The sequence below is a fragment of the Pipistrellus hanaki genome (assembly GCF_964339955.1).
Source record: "Pipistrellus hanaki genome assembly, chromosome: 1".
In the NCBI taxonomy this organism is placed as follows: Eukaryota; Metazoa; Chordata; class Mammalia; order Chiroptera; family Vespertilionidae; genus Pipistrellus; species Pipistrellus hanaki.
Window position 1 is genome coordinate 11,548,650 of NC_140503.1, and position 20,872 is coordinate 11,569,521.

Below are 20,872 nucleotides of genomic sequence, written 5' to 3' on the forward strand. Positions count from 1 at the left end.
AAAAAGAAAATAGACTTGGGTTCTGGACCAATTCAAACAATGTTCCCAGAATGAGCCGTATGGCTTTGTAAAATAATCTGATGTATGGAATTCAGCCTCAAGAACAGCAGGTATAGGAAATTACTATGGGATGATTGCTTCTTGATGTCTGGAATTCCACAAAGTAATTCTTTTGAGTTTCAACAGCATCTCAATCTTTTGAGTTTTGCCCTATAGATTTAGGAGAACTAAAATACTCCAAGCCATTATTTTCTAGCCATAAGCTTCGAAGAACCAGGCAAAATTATGAAATAGGAAGATGTATGATAATAGGGGACCATGAACTATGGATGCCTGCACCATCCAATTTCTAGCTAATGGCAACTTTAGACCTTTTATTTAGCAGGATGACCATCTAGCTGGGGGTGAGGGAGGGATAGGGGAGCTTGAAGCTAAGCTTGCATAGCAATTTATATAAAATGAACAAAACCTCCATAGTTCAGAAGGAGTGAGGACAAAGTACTGAAGGAAATTGTATAAGAGGAATAACTAAAGTTCTCCTAAGCTCTGTCTTTGGGCTATACTTGGCTTAGGAGTATACTCAGGTCCATTGTTGCTCTGTGGGAACTGGGCCTGATATTGTCAGAGCAGTTGCATTTTCTAAAGAAGCTGAAAATCCCAATTTTTAAGGGAAATATTCTGGTGGTGGGGGTGATGGGTTAGATCTGGTAGTTGGAAAAGGCCTGTTTGATAAAGTGGCACCTGAGTACAGTCTTGAAGACAGTGAGAGAGTGAGCACAAGATAGCAGGAGGTAGAATCTTCCAGGAAGAGGAAACGAATGCATAGCTCTGAGCAGGAGTGTGTCTGAGAGTCCACAAGCAGTCATTGTGTCTGGAAGAATGAATGGAGACAAGAGCAGAGTGGAAGCAAGAGGGACGAAGTACAGAAATGAAGCTGGGTCTAGTAAGGGCTTTGATGGGACTCTAATGGGAGTAGAGCCACTGGAGAGCTTTGACCACAAGAGCAGCATAAGCCAACCTGGGTTTTAAAGATCTTATTCTGGCTGATGCTATAGGGAGAATAGTTTATAAAGGGGTAATAGCGGAAGCAGAGGAAAAATTAGAAGGCATATTGGTTTGGATGAAGTTCAGCAGTGACAAGATTAGCCAAGTAAGAGTGACTTTAAATAGAAATTGGTTTCTCTCTCACTCATAAATTTAGGAGTCTGAATATAGAGGTATATGGCAGTTCTATTGATCAAGTTCTCAGAGATTCAAAAACTCCACCTCAGTTCTGAGGGATCACTCAAGGCATAAATACAGATAGCGAAGAGTAAACATAAGGGCGCCTCTCTGTGGGATAAGAAATCATGTGTGGATGGAAACAAGATGAAAAGATAAAGAGGAAGCTACAAACTGTAACTTGCAACTGTCGCTTAAGGAAAGTGCCCAGAAGTTTCATAGACATTTCTATTTATAACCCCTTGGTTACACCAAGCTGGAAGAAATGTAAGAAAATCTACATTCTGGAAGACCAGATACCCAGTTCAATTTCTATTAGTATAGAAGGAGGGGGTATAGATATTGAGAGGTAATGATAAGTTTTGACTCCAGGATGCTTTTGAAGTAATCTGGATAAGAGATGATGGTGATGGAGGTGGTGAGAAGCTGTTGGATTCAGAATACAGTTTGAGAAGTGGCAAGAGGAAATGCAGAAACAATGATTGTTGGGTGTTAGGGAAAGAGACTAGTCAAGGATGATGATGGATTTGGCTAAAACAACTGAAAAAACGGAGCTACTTTGAGAAGTCTTAAGAGTAATAATAATAAGTTTAATTTGGGGAAAGTTAATTTTGATACCCAAATATAGATGGCAGTGAATACAGTGTTAAAAGCTCTGAGACATCAAAATCACTTAGAGAATGTGTGTGTATATATCTGAAAGAATAAACATAAGATACTGAGGCACTCTAACATTTAGAAATTGGGTAGATAGAGGAGTGACCAGTAAGAAAGTCAATCAAGGGAGGGATCAGGGTCCCTGGAAGCCAAGAGAAAAGTATTTCAAAAAGAATGATATATTGTATCAGATTCTGGATGAGTAAGATGAAGATTAATAATTGGCTATTGGGTTTGGCAACATGAAGCTCATTGGTGATCTTGATATGAGATGTTTCAATGAAATGGTGAGGGAGAAAACCTGCTTGAAGTGGATTCAAGAGGGAATAAAATTAGATAAAGGAAGAGAGTAAATATAGACAGTATTCCCCCCTTAGGATTAGACCTATGCTGGCAAAGAAATGAGGTATTAGTTAAAGGAAAGGATGGAGTCAAGTTGTTTGTGTCTTAAGATGAGATGTATTGTAGCATGTTCTATGTGTTGATGGAAAAGATTCAGTGTGAAGGAAATTTTGATGATGCAGGAGGGGAAGAAGAGAATTGGAGTAAGATCCTTCAGAGGATGAGAGGGAATGGTGCCCAGTGAGCATATGGACATTTTGGCTTTAGAAAGGAGCACAAACAATTCACCCAGGAGGGAAGGCACATTACATGGGAACAGATGCAGGTAGGCAGTAGAGGGGGTGGTGGGAGTTAATGTAAATTCCCCCCTGATTGCTTCTGTTTTCTTATTGAATTTAAATTCGTACTCATCAGTTGGGAATGAGGAGGAAGGAGAAAGAAATAGATATTTGTGGTGATAAAATAAAATGTGAAATAACTAAGAAATTGGATGAGTGTGTGAATTATGGATATATAATTTCTGGACCATACTTTGGACCTATTTTATATCAGCAGTCATGAATTTAAAGTTTGTGAGTGAAAGTAGGTTGAGAATTGGATGGCAGAAGAGTTGGAGATGGAGACACAAAGATATAGAGTTAGAGGGAGAGAGAGAGAGAGAGAGAGAGAGAGAGAGAGAGAGAGAGAGAGAGAGAGAGAGAGAGATAGCGAGATAAGAGGGTGAAGGGATAGAAGAGATTAACAGTGCATTTATTTAAGGGTGTCATAAGTGACCATGCAATGACATAGTGCAATGAACTCTGATTTGGTCATAAAGGTTTGTAATGATGGTGAGAGAGTATGTCATGTATTCAATGGGTCAACTATAGTCTTTCTTGGAAAACTTAGCAAATTGTGCAAAATAGGCATTGCTACTTTTTAATATGATGTATTAGAGTATGCTAAGATGCAATGAAAATAAAATCCAAGTTTCAGTGGTTTAAAACACAATAGCTATGATAATAGGGTTCAAGTTGATGACAACATTCTTCCACACAGTCATTTAAGGACACAGGTTGAAGATGGCTTTGCCAACTCCAATGTGACATCTGGAGGTCTTGCAAAACCTTGTTACATTAGTCAGCCAGCAGTGGAAAAAGGGCCTAGTGGGACATGCTTAGAAGTGGCATATATCACTTCAATTCTATTTCACTAAAAGAGAACTTAGTCATTACTCTGCAGAAAGAGATGATAAATGTCTAGCTGTGTGCCTGGGAAGAAGGAGAAAATGGCTTTTGGTAGACAGCTGGCAATTTCTATCATGATTAGACACTTTGGCCAGCACCATCAGCCCTTACATTAAACATATTCACATACTCCTTAAGGGAGAAAATCCAAAATGCCATTCAATTGTTGCATCAAACTCAAAGACTAGGATCTCCAGGAGGTGCTCAGACCCCTCCATCAGGTCCAGATATAGTTCTGGAAGGTCCAGCAGCCTTTGAACTAAAAAACAAGTTACCTGTGCTCCATCTGCCCATGCAGTATACAAACATGGACAGGATAACCACAATAAAAAGTCTCAAAGCTGTCCCTGCTCCATAGCGATAATGGAATTCTTTTGGGGAGGTACTATGAAGACCCCCAACCCCTAGAAGAAAATGTGTTAATAGACTCTGGGTTTGTCCTCTTTAAGGAATTCTTTTACATGTTCTTGGTGGCCCCAATAGGCTTTCCCACCTGGAGAATATCCTTGTCCATTATCCCCATGATTGCAGAGTATGTTATTAGGAGTTGTATCCCTTTCATAGCCTACTTTCTTCTGGTGCATGAGGATAATCTGACAGACACAGGCTTGTGGTTTCTGAGCAAAATAGTTTGCTCAAAAACTTGACAGGCTTCTGATCTTCTTCTTTCTAGTCAGTTTCATGTAGTTGCAAATAAGTCCCCAATTCTTTTTCTAGATTTCTCCTAAGTCTGCTTTTCTTGCTCAGCCCATTCACCTTGCCTTCCTGGAATCTACATTGACATCTCCAAAAACAGACGTGGGTGGCAAGACCACATCCTGGGCAATATCTTTGCCACTGAGACATGTCTTCGTTTTTTATTTTTACTTTTGACCTACAAATCATATCGTCTAGCATTTGAGGTACAGAACCATCAGTTTTTCCAGCCCTGTGTAGCCCTAAATTTAAAAGTATTTTTATTTAGTTCTATTTCAACTAGTAAAATATTTAATTCTTGCCTGAGTTAATCAATTTCTTGTAATATTTTGCTAAAATTAGTAAATAGCTGCCAACATATACTAATATTTTTTTCTCTTTTCAGCTCCTTTCCCCAGAACTACAGACATAATAGGTTCTTGGATTGCTTTCCAAGTTATCATAGGTGATAATTATATGAGATGATAAGTGTACCAGTTCTAGTTTTCCAGCCTTTGATATCCATTTTCTTCCTTCTTGCAGTATGAATGCTAAGCTAAATACCATACATTTAGGTGTTTGTTATGACATGTACTTTTAGATATTAATTTTCAGATAGAATAGGAAAAATGGCAAATAAATAGATCCTTAAAATTCAGTGGCTAAATTTTTTTAGTTCAGCAGCAGTGACATAGTTTCTTAGGGGTTCAGGTGTGATAATGAAACTGCCATTTTTTCACACATAGCTGCCAAGGTTCCCTTTTGGTCATCTGCACCATCAATTAGAAAGAAGAAAGGGCATGAAGGAGCCTGGATGGGAGATTGTAATGAACTTGGCTTGGAGTGGAACATGCTATTTCTGTTCACATTCCAATGGTGAGAACATAATTGCATGAAACCGTAAGGGAAATGGAGACACAAATTCTAGCCATGGTCCAGGAAGAAGGAAATAATGGACTTTGGTGGCTAGTTTGTGATTCCTAAGAACAAATAAGGGGACAAATTATTCCTATAGGAAGACTTAACATCTTTGAGGTGTCCTTGCATGGGGAGAATGAGAGGGTGTTATAAAATCTATAGCAGAATTTGAGGGCTAAATAGAGGACTTTTTGAGAAATCAATGACTAATGTTGGTTATAACAAGTGTCTAATCAAGATAAAAGTTTATTCAGTTTCATCTGATTTGCAGCAATGAAAATAGATGGGGAGACATGTCTTTGGAAGGCTGTTGGTTTTTTCATTTCTAGAAGTTGGGATTTCCATTGTTTTAAGAAAACCCCAAGATAGGATTTGATTTTTTAAAAAAAATCATAAGGGGAAGCTATTTTAAAGGGGAAAACAGTGTACCATACATCTCAACTTACATTTTAGAATGAAGTGACAACACTTTCTTTATGCCATGAATTAAGGTCTGCCTTCACCCGTGTATGCTTTTGAAGAGGAAATAAATGATTTTTTCCTAACTACATACCTGACTCAGAAGGTGGCATCCCCCATATGGTGTTATTTAATATTGAACATCTCAGACTGTGAGAAATACATGAACAGTCATTGTGATTCCTTTGCTTCTCCTAGGTCAGATTACACATTAGTGGAGCTGAGCATTTTCCTTTGAGGAAATGGATGTTCCCACTGCCATTCATACTGGGGCAGAGATGAATAAATAGGTTTTATTCTGGCAATAGACTTATTTGTTCTCAGACCTCCTCCTTTACAAATGTGAAAGGGTAGGAACATGAAATGTTAAAGAGTATTAGCTATTTAACTATGTCATTTGAACTAGGTTTTCTCTCCTGGAACCCAGTAGGAGTTAGGAAATCAAAGTTTAGATTTTGGCTGTGATTCTCCCAAAGTAACCAGTTTTAGTAACACTTAGATTTTGAATGGTAGTACTATTATCCCCTAAGCACCCAATAAAGGTTTCCCCCCCCCCCCCCAAACCTTTTCATTGCAAAATAAAACACAGATATAGAAAACTCTATGCTATGAAGTTACACTTGAATGAATCATGAAAAGGCAAGTAGTTTTGTAACCAAAACCAAGTCAAGAATTAGAACTTTGCCAGCTACCTCAAAAGCCCCCCATTTTTCAGTATTGACTATATACCAGAATTGACTAGCAAGAACCCTATCTAATAAAGAGGGAATATGCTAATTGACTTCCCCGCCCTCAAAGATGATGGATACCACAGCCATAAGATGGCGGCACCCAATCCCCTTTGCCCCAGCAGGCGTGCAGCAGCTCCACATGCCTGCCTCTGGATTCCCCCAGTTCCCTCAGCCCCTCAGCTGCCCAGGGATGGCCCAAGGTACAGGAAAGCCTCAGATGGTGGCTGCCTAGCGCTCAGGACCACCTGAGGCTCAGGTAAAGGGCTGGCTGAGGCTTGTGCTGCCAGCAGTGGCAGCAGCAGAAGTATGATGGGGCGTTGCCTTCCCCTGATTGCTCGGTCGCCTCCCACCCCTGAGGGCTACCAGACTGTGAGAGGGGACAGGCTGGACTGTGGGATCCTCCCTCCAGTGCAGGAATTTTCATGCACCAGGCCTCTAGTATATAATAAAACTGTATGGCAATTACCACAGTGTGATAATGTGCAGAAATATGCACAAAATCTTATGAAGAGAGAAAAGAGTGTCCATACCAGAACTAAGGAATATGGGAAAAGTGGTATTGCATAGTAAAGAAGGATGGCTATTCAATAAATTGTACCAAAAATTGGCTTCCCATGTGGAAAAATATAAAATATAAAAACTGTTTCCAAATACACATCACTCAATTAAAATAAACTTCAGTCAGTATACTGATTAATGCTATTCTTGAATGTCCAATCTGCCATCAGCAGAGATCAGCCTTTTAGTAGGAGGTTGATTACAATAGACGTCTTCTGCTCTGGGGGTATAGAATTGGTCTTTATAGGAATTGATTCTTAATAACTGTATATGGGTTTGCCATATGTAGAGTTTGCATATTGCAATAACTATGGCCCAACAAAGACAAGGCAAATAAGGGCTCAGACTTCTCAGAGGTCAAGGTCAAAGTCACCCCATGAGGACACCAACCTAGATCAGTTTCTCTTTTTTTAAAAAAATATATCTTATTGATTTTTTTACAGAGAGGAGAAGAGAGGGATAGAGAGCTAGAAACGTCGATGAGAGAGAAACATCGACCAGCTGCCTCTTGCACACCCCCTACCGGGGATGTGCCCGCAACCAATGTACATGCCCTTGACCAGAATCGAACCTGGGATCTTTCAGTCCGCAGACTGATGCTCTACCACTGAGCCAAACTGGTTTTGGCTAGATCAGTTCCTCTTGAACACTGAGACAAGAGTAATCTTCCTAAGACGCACATTTGGTCATATAATTCACACACTTAAATCTTTGTAATGGCTACTTATCGATCTTAATATAGAAGTCCAAATTACTTACCTTGGTTAAGAGACTCTACAATTTAACTTCTGCTTCTTTCCATCTCTTAATTTTTGCCACTTTCTCCTTCAGAGTCATCTTTAATAACACTGAACTACTTTCATTTCCTGAAAATGGAGCCAGACCTTTGCATGTCCTGCCTCTCAACCTGAAACATCCTCCCCGACTTGCCTACTGTCTATTCAGGCTTTCAATCTCAGAGGAGACAGTGAGTGCTCTTGGGACATTTCCCTGGATTTACCCACCCTTCTTACTTAACTCTTACTATAACACTCACTATACTGTAGCTCTCACTGTTGCTTGTTCCCGGATCCCCTATGAGATTATAAGCTTCCAAATACTCCTAGCACCTAGCAAAAATGAGACACTTGACAAAAGTTCATTGAAAGAATTAATAAAGTGCTTTCCTGTCTATTAAATTGCTCACTATCCATTATAATATCATTGAAAAAGATAAGTGCACATTTTTTTTTCTCTCTCTCATACACTTCTCCTATGTACTTAAGAAGTAAAATGATATGGAATATGAATGACATGAAACTGCTTGGGAATTTTACCAGAGGTAAAGTTTATTATCATTGGGATTAACCTTTTATTGTCATCATTTAGCAAAAGCTGATTAAATTCTGTATCTAGGTTCTCAACCATTTAGCATTCTCCTAGATTTTTATATTAAAAGAATCCCGTGTTATATTTGTATCACAATAGGGTGTTGCAAAACTGAACACACCGACTCTTGACCACTTAGCTCACTGATGACCTTGAGTTTTATGTGATATCATAAGAATTAGAATTTAGATTTCATAGTGACTGATAGAGAACAGAATTTGATACTGTTGTTCCTTTCTTAGCTGTTAACATGCGGTCCTCGGGGGACAGTGAGAGTTTTCCCAGTGAAGTATCTGCAATAAATCTACAGTGTGTGCACATGTATCTCCTGAAATAAGAGGAGCATAACTCCCTCTGCACCTTGATTTAAGGGAGATTGATTCCTCCGAGGCAATCAATCAGATTTTACTGTAAGGGAGAAAGAAAGAAAGAAAGAAAGAAAGAAAGAAAGAAAGAAAGAAAGAAAGAAAGAAAGAAAGAAAGAAAAGCCTGCTAGAACAACTGGGAAATGATAAGCTATATCATTTAGTATGGTGATTGTGGTCACAGGCTTTGGACTCAGACATTTGGGTTTGAGTTCCTGGTCTGCTTTTAGCCTCTCTAAGCTTCAGTCCTTTCATGTACAAGAGAGACAATCACATCTATTGCATAAAATTGTTGGGGGCAAATTAGTAAACTATTGGATATAGAGTTCTCAGCACACAGTCCACTCTCCAATGAACTCCTGGCAGCTATCACTGATACATAGAAGTCCAAATTATTTATCTTGGTTAAGAGACTCTATGATTTAACTTCAGGGAACTGGGACAATAAGGGAATCTGATCGAAAGAGTCTTAGCAACCAGGATATGCAGAGGGGGTTGGGGTTGAGGAGAAAGGGGGACGCGTGAGGGGAATTCTGTATAGTGGTTTTTATCAGGCACAGCTTCCAGTCTGGGCTTTAGAAATCTAGGCGGTCAACCTAGGAGTCAGCAGTGCGGAAGTAAATTGTGACAAGCCTGGCTATATTATGGAAAACGTCCTCAGTGAACCTCAGGGGAGAGATGGCAGGAAAATCCATGGCCAATGCGCTGCCTTTAACGGACTCCATAACTCAGTGGGACACGCCGCTGCTTTGGGCTTAGCCTGCTCATAAACAGATAATAAGCACAGTGACTCACTTGTCAGGCAGAAAACTTGATTAATTTTTTCAGCAATAAGCAGAATCACAGAAAATCATTTCCTTAATGCAAGCCCGGAGTACAGTGGAGGTTAATGTGTCATTAATTCATTTCTACTTTGATGCAACAAAATGTTCCACCACATATGGAATGAGTCAAATGATAGCCGCATGTTAACGGCTAAGAAAGGAACAGCAGTATCAAATTGCTGTTCTCTATCAGAGCTTTTTTTCTGGTGAAAATTTATTAAAATTCATAAATAAACTATATTAATAGATTTTTTTATGCTCTCTGTGAAGGTTGAAATGCTCAATATAAAATTAGTACTTTTGCCCTGGCTGGTGTGGCTCAGTGGGGTGAGAGTGTTCCTGTGTACCAAGAAGTTGCTGGTTCCATTCCAGGTCAGGGCACATGCCTGAGTTGTGGGCTCGATTCCCAGTAGGGGGCGTGCAGGAGGCAGCTCATTGATGTTTCTCTCCCTCTCCGTTCCTCTCTGGTCTCTAAACATCAATACAAACATTTTTTTAAAACGTAGTGCTCTATCACTCTCAATACACTTTTATATCTAATATCTCATTCATACCGAATAAGAGATAGAGCACCAGAAGGGTAGGGGGAATATCTTTATATGAAAGATGAGAAAACTCGGTATCTGAGAGGTTATCTTATTTGTTCAAGGTCACACAGCTAGTAAGCAAGGAACAAAAACTAGGACAAATCTGATGACCCGAAGGCCAGAAGAAGCCCCAGTGGACCTCACTGATTCTGTTGCCATAGGTGCTTCCATGGATTTTTATTATAAATGTTTAGCAGGCAATGTTGCAGGGCAGGAATTTAGACAAGGGCATGTGTTCAGACAGCTCATGGATATTGCCCCACTTTGCCCCATGACTAGAGTGTAAATATAACTGAGAAATTAAACAGACTGTTCCTCTTCCGACGCACTCTTCCACCTTCTCCATTCTGCTCTGTGTCCCGAGAGGAACACCTATGGCAAGCACCTATGGCAACAGAATCAGTGAGGTCCACTGGGGCTTCTTCTGGCCTTCGGGTCATCAGATTTGTCCTAGTTTTTGTTCCTTGCTTACTAGCTGTGTGACCTTGAACAAATAAGATAACCTCTCAGATACCGAGTTTTCTCATCTTTCATATAAAGATATTCCCCCTACCCTTCTGGTGCTCTATCTCTTATTCGGTATGAATGAGATATTAGATATTCTGTTGCCATAGGTGCTTCCATGGATTTTTATTATAAATGTTTAGCAGGCAATGTTGCAGGGCAGGAATTTAGACAAGGGCATGTGTTCAGACAGCTCATGGATATTGCCCCACTTTGCCCCATGACTAGAGTGTAAATATAACTGAGAAATTAAACAGACTGTTCCTCTTCCGACGCACTCTTCCACCTTCTCCATTCTGCTCTGTGTCCCGAGAGGCTGGCCTTCTCAACCACAACAGGGTGAGTTCTCACATCATGCTTCATCCAGTAGGAAGCTCCTGCAGAAAACTGGAGGAGGGAGGAGAGGAAGTTTTGAGTATATATTTTCCCTCAGCTTCTATTTTAAGACTCTATCTTTGCTAAAGGGCCCAGTTCAGTTCAGCTGCCTTCTCCAGGCAATTCCCTGGGTCTCTGGGTTTGGGAACCAAGCCTTCCTCTTGCCCTTTGGGGCCAGGGGTATCAGTGCGCCCAGATATTACTGCCCCCAGGTACTGCACCATCCCTGTGACACCCCTACCCTTGTCTTTGTAAATATCTCTCTATTAAACTTCCCTCGTTCTGTCTAAATTTGAGTGACCTTTCTGTTGCCTGCCAGGATTCTTCTTGATATTCCCTTCCAGGATGAACACTGTGGAAGGTGGGTATTCTCTATGCAAAATTTCTCCCCTTTTATAAAATTAAATAAACTACCCTTCCTTTCAATGAAGATTAACACAAGGTGTGTGTCTGGTGTCACAGGCCTAGAAGGTTACGGTCATGGTCATAGTCATAGCAACAGACTCTTTTCCTCCTGATTGTCCTTTGAAAAGCCACATCCTCCTTTCAGTCTTATGGTTAGGGTGTGACTGCACCCCACTTCAGGAGCACGTGTGGTCTCTGGGAGAAATGAGACTGTCCACTTCTAACCACAGCAGCTGGTTTAATTGAGGAACAAGGGCAGGGGAACCAGAAGTATCAGTGAAGAGACTCTCTCATTCTACTGGATTTTCCAAGCTGTGGAAGCTAAGCCTGGAGATGCTTGAAGCCATTTTTGACGTGACAGCAGAACAAATGAATGAATGAATGAATGAATGAATGAATATTTAAAAATAGCAAAGGTAGATCAGGAAGATGGTTAAAAATGTTTTCCTGGCAACAAGAGTTAAGCATTTAAATCCAGCTGTACCTGAATTGCACCTGGACTTTTCTTTTATGGGCCAATAATCTTTTTTCCTCCCTCTGACAGTTTGATTAATTGCTTGCAACCAGAAAAGTCTGCAGCAAAGGAAAAAACTCCTGATTTGGGAGACTGGAAACGTATTCCAGTTTCTGTCACTTAACATTGCATGACCTTTGGTAGATTATTTTCCCTCTTTGGCTCAGACTCCTTACCTGTGATGGAAGCATTGTTTTGCTAGGTGTTCTTCAGATGCCTTTCCCAGAGCTGAATATGGAAGGGGAGAAACAGTGGCCAGTGTTCCCTCACAAAGAGGACAGAGATGCGGCAGAATCAGCCCACGGTCTGCTCCCAGCACAGTTAGGACAGCAGACAGGGTGCTGAGCTCTCCAACCAATATAGGCCCCTGCAAAGAAAAGCCATCCCCAGCCTGATTCACCCCATTCCTATTTCTAAATCTCATCCAATCTTCCTCATTTCAATTGAGTCAACCAAGTACACAAGGTAATTTACATGATATTCTCTCCTCCAATGTAATCATCACATCAAATGACCAAATAAATGTTTAATGCCTACTATAAGTAAGATGTGGTGCTAGGTGTTACGATTATCAACATTCTGTCTTTATGGGTGTCCTCCCCGAAAGGGACCGAATAATTTTAGCAAATAAATGCCAGAAAAACAAATGTGTTTTGAAGTAAAGAGACAGGACAGTAAAGAGTACTCAATCCTCCTTATTGTCCATCCACCCACTCTTCCAGCACCCAGGGTTTCTGGGTCATTCACAGTAGCTCTGTTTTCCAGTAGATGAAACTTCGGCTTAAATAAACTAGGTTTATATAAAATGAATATAACAGCAATTTGCCAAGCATGTGTTGAGTTGGGCGGTCCCATTTTCGCCTACTGCATTTGGATGTGGGAAACAAACTATTATCGCCTTGCCCTGAAAACCCCATTCACACTGGTTGTGAGAAAAAAAAAACACCTTAAATTTGCACTTGGAAAGTATGTCATCTCTGCTGGCTTAAACAGTCTTTTTTATTTTTATTTTTTAAATGACTCAGTTAGTATCTTTTGGGTGCTCAAATTCAAGTCTCATATTTCCTCTTAGAACAGATATCTTCTTAGATTTCGAGTCAAGATGGCTCCTGGGTGGAAAGGCAACTTCATTCTCTCTGTCAACATGTTGGACTTGGTGCAATCCTCTGAGAAGGATGTCTATCTGCAGGAGCTTGTGTCCCTGAGGTTGGGTGTGTCACCCTTCGGGGTGGATCTATTCGCCAACCTGGAAGTATTCCAATCCTGCGCTTTTGGAATTAGATGGAGGTTTTCTCATGCAGGCATGATCCATTATTTGCCCCCTCTCCTCCTTGGAGGGTGGTCAGTGGTGCTGAAAAGGCTAATCTAATCCCAGGTCATCCAGAAGCCATTCAGCAACCCACCTAGTCACCTTATTCAAGCAAAGACACTCCTCCCACCCAGGAAATGACAAGAGTTTCAGGAATTATTGTCAGGGAGGGGTAAGAGATCAAATATTAGAATAAGAGATGCTCCTAGGGCTCTTATCACTTAGGAAGTTATGAGAGTTTTAGGAGCTCTGTGTCTGGGGACAAAAAATAAGAATATTTAAAACTAAGGTTCCCAGGTGATACTTAGAAACATTGAAGTTTGAGAACCATTACACTAATTATTGGACCTATGGTCAACCCAGCCTATAGGTCACAGGTGGACAGAATTATTTTAAAGAGAGAAATGTTTTGTTTTTTCTCTCTCTGTTCTGGCAGGCAACCTCCAGTCAAAGCTTAGACATCTGAAAGACAATGACCACAATATGATTCAATTGTACTGGAGTTTTATTTCTCAGTACTGGTCTATTCTTTCTCCTGAGTCACCCATATGCTGGATAGTAGGGTTCAAAAATATTGTTTTACTCCGTGAGTTAAAAATAGCTCCATCTCTTTCTGCTTAAACTGACTCATTTGGTTAACTCAGCTACTTCGGGGTATTAAATGCTCAATTTTTCAGATATACTCCACCTCTCCTAGCTCTTCTAATGATGACTCTGGGGTAGAAGAAGCTTACATGGCCTTGTGGTTATTGGAGAGAGGCAGGTCACATGGCATTTGATGCAAACTTGGAGAAGATGACAGGTTTGGACAATTGCCATGCTTATCTTGTTAGAACACTTTGCTGCCATATACTCTAAAACTGCCATAATAAATGTACAAATCTACTACGTCTGTGAAATGAATGGTGCCCCTTGACATGGATTTCTTGTGCTGTGCTCTATCTGCACAATTGTATTTTAATCTTGACTTTTGTACCATGGAGATGTGCATCTGGATGAATATGGCGTTTGTAGCTGCCTACAGGCATAGCAAATGACAAGCACTGACTATTCTTCCCCATCCATGCTGGAAGTTCCTATGTTCCTCAGTCCATGAGGTCCCTGATGAAGAAGTCTCCTAATTCTTCCTTGTCTCCTTCCCACAGTCCACTGGGGACAGGAGGTCAGATTTTTGCGTGTTCTTGCATAACAGGAACTTTGTTTTTCACTTCCTTTGAATTACAGAAAACTCCAAATTTAAGACATCCAGGCCTGGGTCATTTTTAAAAAATTCTCACCCAAGGATAAGTTTTATTGATTTTAGAAGAAGAGAAAGGAGAAGAGATAGAGATAGAGATAGAGATAGATAGAGACAGAGAAACATTGATGTGAGAAACAGCAATAGGTTGCTGCAGGCACATCAACCAGAGAGTGAATCCACAACCTAGGTATGTACCCTGACTGGGAATCGAACCTACAACCTTTTGGTGTTTGGCATGATGCTCCAACCAACTGAGCCACCTGGCCAGAGCCAGGCCTGGTTCTGGATATGAAATGGGAGCCTAAGAGATTTTAAGATTTTTTTCTTTCTCCATAATGTCTGCCTTTTGAAACTATTAACTCGTGACTCACAAATAACATCAACTTCTTTTTTCTACCTAAAATTCACTCTTTTTAAAACACACTGCTTAGATGGGCCTCTTGGGAGGGGGAGGGGTGCAGCAGTATTTTCCAGATTTGAAAATACAACATGGAAGCCCTCACAAAAACAATGCATTATTTTACCTTCCCCTTGCAGGCCTGATTGAAGGCTGTATAAAAAGAAGCCCAAAGACACCAATGTTGTACTTTTTCCTAACAATTCCCTGATGTGAGAGCCTTTTCTGGTAGGCATTTTCTGAGTCCCAGGATGTAGCAGGGAACAGTTCAAGCAGTTATTTTGCTACCATCATTTAATAACAAGGCCTACTAACTTCACTTCTCCATCATGCCTCTTCAGCCTATTCAACAATCTAGACTCTGACACTTACATAACCTTCACTTCCATGTTCTACATTCCACTAGGACCTTTGGGGTTTAAGAAAGAAAAAAAATTGGGCTCTGATTTAAAGAACAAGGGGGATGCCCTAACCGGTTTGGCTCAGTGGATAGAGTGTCGACCTGCGGACTCCAGGATCCCAGGTTCGATTCCAGTCAGGGGCATGTACTTTGGTTGCGGGCACATACCCAGTAGGGAGTGTGCATGAGGCAGCTGATCGATGTTTCTCTCACTGATGTTTCTAACTCTTTATCCCTCTCCCTTCCTCTCTGTAAAAAATCACTAAAATATATTTAAAAAAATAAAGAATAAGGGGGGTTATTAGGTTCATGTCCCACAGACCTTTTTACAAAAAAATATTTTTATTGATTTTTCTTCTTTCTTTTTAGAGAGTGGAAAGGAGAGGGAAAGAGAGAGAGACATCAGTGTGAGAGGAAAACATTGGTTGGCCGCCTCTTGCATGCCCCCTATCCAGGATCAAGCCCACAACTTAGCCATGTGTTCTGACTGGAAATCTTGCAGTGCACAGGATGAACACCCAACCAACTGAGCATCACTAGCCAGGATGGTCCCATAGTCTTTTGAATGCAGTGTGACACTCCCTTTTCTTGGGTGAACTGCCAGAGAAGCACTGAAGGCATTTCCCAGAAGATTCAAAACAGCAAGTGTCATTTCCATGAGTGGGTGAGTGTATGAGAGATGATATTTCTGATTATGTGTATTTAAAAAAAACTAGTCAAGCCTACTAGAGTTGACAGATATTCTGTGCACACTTCTAAAGGCCCACAGTGCACCTCTCTGTGATATTTCTACAGAGGCACTTCTTAGTCTACTATTGCAGTCCTATTAAGGGCTCCATTTAACTGTCTAAAAGAACCAGGGTTTCCAAGTTAATCCATTTTTTTTTAGTAAGTGTCAGTAGTCCTGGAGCCAAGACCAGAAATCTGAACAGGAATCTTTCAAAAGAATGTTCACAAGTTCAATTAAATATCTAAGAATGATCAATAGCTGCTGAGAACTGAAGTTAATATTTTCCACAGCATTGGCAAGTCAAGTCATGGCAGGGCAAGATTTCTTGATTATATTTAATTTAAAATTAATTGAGCATACATTTTCTAGATGACAAAATTTATGATTATTCTAAAGCTTGTGCTGAACAATGATGTGAAGACTTCCACAGCGTATTTCTTTATTTGGCTTGCTTTTTGAACACCTAATTGCAACATTATTTAGAGAATTATAGCCTGTTTTTTAAAAATCCACTGGTACTTCATAAAGGGCTTAATAAAATAACAGGGAGAAAAAAACAGATTACAGGCCATTATATGTTTAATAATATGCAAATGCTGTTAAATTAGAATATGATTGCATTACTGTTCTTTGGAGAAGAACAGATTTAAACAATTCAAAGTAACAGATGTAATTTTTTAGTGCTGAGATTTAACAATAATAAATTAGAAATTGAAAATCATACATATATTGAATTATATCTTGACTTTTATAGATAGTAATCTCATCATAGTAGGCAAAATTGCAAGCAGCTAGTAGTTCAAATGTTTTATGCTTTTATTTATATGAAGGGTAACTAGTATTTTCTTATCCGAATAAGATAACTAAATAAAAGACAAGTCACCAATGTTATATCCATAATCTTTCAGAAATAACACAATTTAGCCTATGTTCTCTTACATGTGGACTGACTGATTTTAACAGGCTGGAAAAAAAAATACTGAAATGTCATTTGGAGTTTAAACCAAATGAAATTATCTGATGATTATTGCTGAGTTTTCCAGAGAGCAGAGAAATAAATGATGCAAACTGAATTTCAGCATCTCTCCCCTTTCATTTCTAACTCATGGAAGAGACTTCTAAATTGTTTCTTGGATAGAAAAAAATAAAATGTCTCCTTAAGCTCCTTTTTGCTCTTGAGGAGCGCCAGTTGGCTATGAACTTTAAAGTTCCAAATAGAACATGATCGTCACCTAGTGGCCACAGACAGGGTCCCTGTGTGATCTTTCTTGGCCAGCAACAAACGATGTATTATAGTAAGAAAAGGATCTTTGGAGGAGAGGAATCTTAACTTCCACATCACTTCCCCTCACCCAAATTTGATGTGATTTTGCCATCATCAGCTTATTCCTACAAACAAGGGGCTGATAACATGAACGTGGTCACGTTGCATCCATCTTTAAGCTGTGAAATGGCAAAGGATAAAAACAAATAGTGTTTAAAAATTTCTTTTACTTGAATCGAACCAGGTGTTTACACTATGATAAAACAAACAAAAAACAAGGCATTCTTGCTTTCTTTTAAATTAAACTTCTGTTATTTTCCCTCAAAGGTATCTACCCAAGAGATGCAGATAAAACATCTCAGTCAGAACTGGATTTGTCCAGGATAGTAGAGGAAAAGAAAAATGTAGATAAACATTTTCTTACCATCGCTCTCTTGGCAGCCACTGTTGGTTGGCTGGGGGAGGAAGGAGGGAGGAAGGATAGGGAGGGAGAATCTTAGCAATGTCCACCTGCGGCTGCTGAGTTAGTAAATAAGAAAATGAAAATTCTCATATGGTGCATTCTTTCAGAAATTAAGGCAGTGAGGTGTATTGACTAGCTGGTATTAGATATTTTACAGTACAGGCAAGTGCTACAAAGGACCAGGTATTTCTTTGTTTGTTTTGTGAGATGGGGCAGGTTGTCTGTGTGTGTCTACGAATATGTGTTTGTGTGTGGATGTGTCTGTTGGAGGAGCAGCCTGCTGATTCATGGCAGAGTCACTTGATGGACCTAGACAAAGAAGCCTATTATCACAAAGGCCTTTGTGGGACTGGGTGTTATAGTAGCTGGTGTGTTTCCATAGCAACCTGTGGATGGGTTCAACTAGAAAGGATCCAGGGGCCCTATGCATAAATGACAGAATGAAGCCCAGGGCAAGATAAAAGTGATGTAAAAAGAAATGCCTATATGCTATGTATCACACATTCTGTTTTAAAATTGGTACATCTGCTTAACAAAAAATCAAGTTCACAAGGCCAGCTGAGGTAATGGATGATTATTATTTATTTGACCATGACATTAAAGAATAGAAATAGAAGGTCTTGGGAGGAGTTTTCAGCTTGGGTGGAAAAGAGAAAAAGGAGTAAATCAGGTTGGGTAAGCAGATTTTCTCAAGATGCTCCTGGGGAGGTGATGCTGAATAACACGAACCAAACGAGGTGGTGGTGGTGGTTGTATTTCAAGTTCTTAATCAGAGGTTTTATATTTCTGTACCAGTCACTTCCCTGGCCTATCCAGAGGTCTAATTGAGTTCAGTAAGTAAAAAAAATTATTCTTAATAAGAAAATAAAAAATAAAAATTAAAAGTAGATATTTATCTGCATGTTTATGATAATGTCCTGAGCATGTCTCCTCAGAATTGTGAACTCCTGTGAGCAGGCATATTGAGGATGTCCCACAGAAGCAGGAACAAGGAGGCTCTTAAAGTGCCTCAGTGAATGTATTTAACCACCTGGAGGAAGTAACCATAGCAGTGCGTGCCAGAGCCAGCTCCTACCAGCCCACATGGCTACATGCCTACCCCACAGTGTCCCTGCAGGGACTTTTCTATGTCTCAATCCTGATAAAGATGAGAATAGTGATAATGAACATTAAGAAATCTCAGGACAATGCTCTAGTCAAAATTTACAAAGTATTTTTACATCTACTTGTTAAAAGCAAGTGTTATTATTGTCCTTGCAGTTTATAGGGAGAGCACAAAAAATAGCCGGGGTAAAAAATCTCAGAGGTAAGTGGATCGGTTGTGTCCCAATGTAGGTCTTCTGACAACAGAGTCCAGGTGAAGTCTTATTCTTTTCAGAGTACTTTTAGTTTTTAATGGAGAACTTTAATCAAGAGCCTAAAAAGCCTTTTAAAACTGCAGGCTTAACTTCCCTATGTTGGGAGTATAGATAATCTTGGATTGTGTCTGGAAGCTTTGCACTCAATCATCTGAGTATCCTCCCAGCATGGATTCTCCGTGAATGGCCCTGCTCTCATAGGAAGGATAGGCTGCCTGAAGATTTTGGCAGCCTGGTTTGTATTAAACTTATCTCACAACATCCTAAATCAACGGTTTTGCTGTTAATCATTAGGTAGAGCATTCTTTTTCTTTTTGCTATAGAAGGGAAAGGGAGAGAGAGACAGAAACATCAATGATGAGAATCATTGATTGGCTGCCTCCTCCACACCCCCCACTGGGGAGGGAACCCTTAACCAGGGCATGTGTCCTTGACTGGAATCAAACCTGGGACCCTTCAGTCTGCAGGCCAATGCTCTATCCACTGAGCCAAACCAGCCAGGGCTCATACATTCTTATTAAAGGTGCCACACGTATGTATTTGCTACATCTCTTCATATAGCAAGGTAAGATACTTTTTTTAAATCCTCAGTCAAGGACAAATGTTCCCATTGATGAGAGAGAGAGAGAGAGAGAGAGAGAGAGAGAGAGAGAGAGAGAGAGAGAGAGAGAGAGAGGAGAGAGAGAGAGAGAGAAGGGAAGGGAAGGGAAGGGAAGGGAAGGGAAGGGAAGGGAAGGGAAGGGAAGGGAAGGGAAGGGAAGGGAAGGGAAGGGAAGGGAAGAGAAGAGAAGAGAAGAGAAGAGAAGAGAAGAGAAGAGAAGAGAAGAGAAGAGAAGAGAAGAGAAGAGAAGAGAAGAGGAGAGAAAAGGAGAGAAGAGAAGAGAAAGGGAGAGGGGAAAGGGGAGAGAAAGAGAAACATCAATTGGCTGCTCTCTGTATGCACCCTGACCAGAGATTGAACCTGAAACTTTTTAGCGTATGGGGTGATGCTCCAAACAGCTGAGTCATCTATCTAGCCAGTTCTCTGTAACAGTTTAATTAAAATCTATAGGATTTGTTATATTCTCAGAGGTATTCATTAATGAAACAATTCTCCTTTCCCCCCCTCTTCTTGACCAATGCATATGTCTTTAGCATGCTTGACAAAAGAAATAGTAGAAATGTTTAAAAAGTAAATAAATAAACAAAAGGAGCAAAGCAACTCTGGACAAAAGTCAGGATTCTTAGGAAGTCTTGTCATCTTGGACAAGATATGAGACTTTAACAAGTATTCAACTCACATGCTGCTAATAATTTGTCAATAATAGTCAAACAGTCTAAAGCATTTTAATTACTTTTTAAAAAATTAATTCGAGAGAGAAACATTGATTTCTTGTTCCACTTATTTGTGCATTCATTGGTTGATTCTTTTACTTATTTAACTAAAAATATATTTTTATTGATTTCAGAGAGGAAGGGAGAGGGTATGAGATAGAAGCATCAATAATGAGAAAGAATCATTGATCAGCTGCCTCCTGCATGCCCCACACTAGAGATCCAGCCTGAAACCCAGGCATGTGCCCTAACAGGGATCAAATCCGAAACCTTGGTGTATGAAGACAATGCTCTAATGAACTGAGCTACCTGGCCAGGGCCCATTTTAGTTGCTCTTCATTTTTAACAGAATACCTTCAATTTTTCAGCATATGTGTTTCTCTGAGTGCCCAGACACCCTTTGCACTCCAAACCATTCTGGACATTGGCTACCAGCTACTCGACGCTACTTTGCGGTGGAAACGTGCGTTGAAATAACTCAATTCCCCGTAATCACTAATAAACTGCAATGTCCCCTGAGAGGGGACATCCGAGTGATATGCTAGAATTCCGATGTCCCCTGAGAGGGGACAGCGGAGTGCAAAGGGTAATTTTCTTCAAACTTTACGAACAGAAAAATGCAAAGAACAGAAAATGTACATATGGCTTTCAAGCAAGGTTTTTCTCTT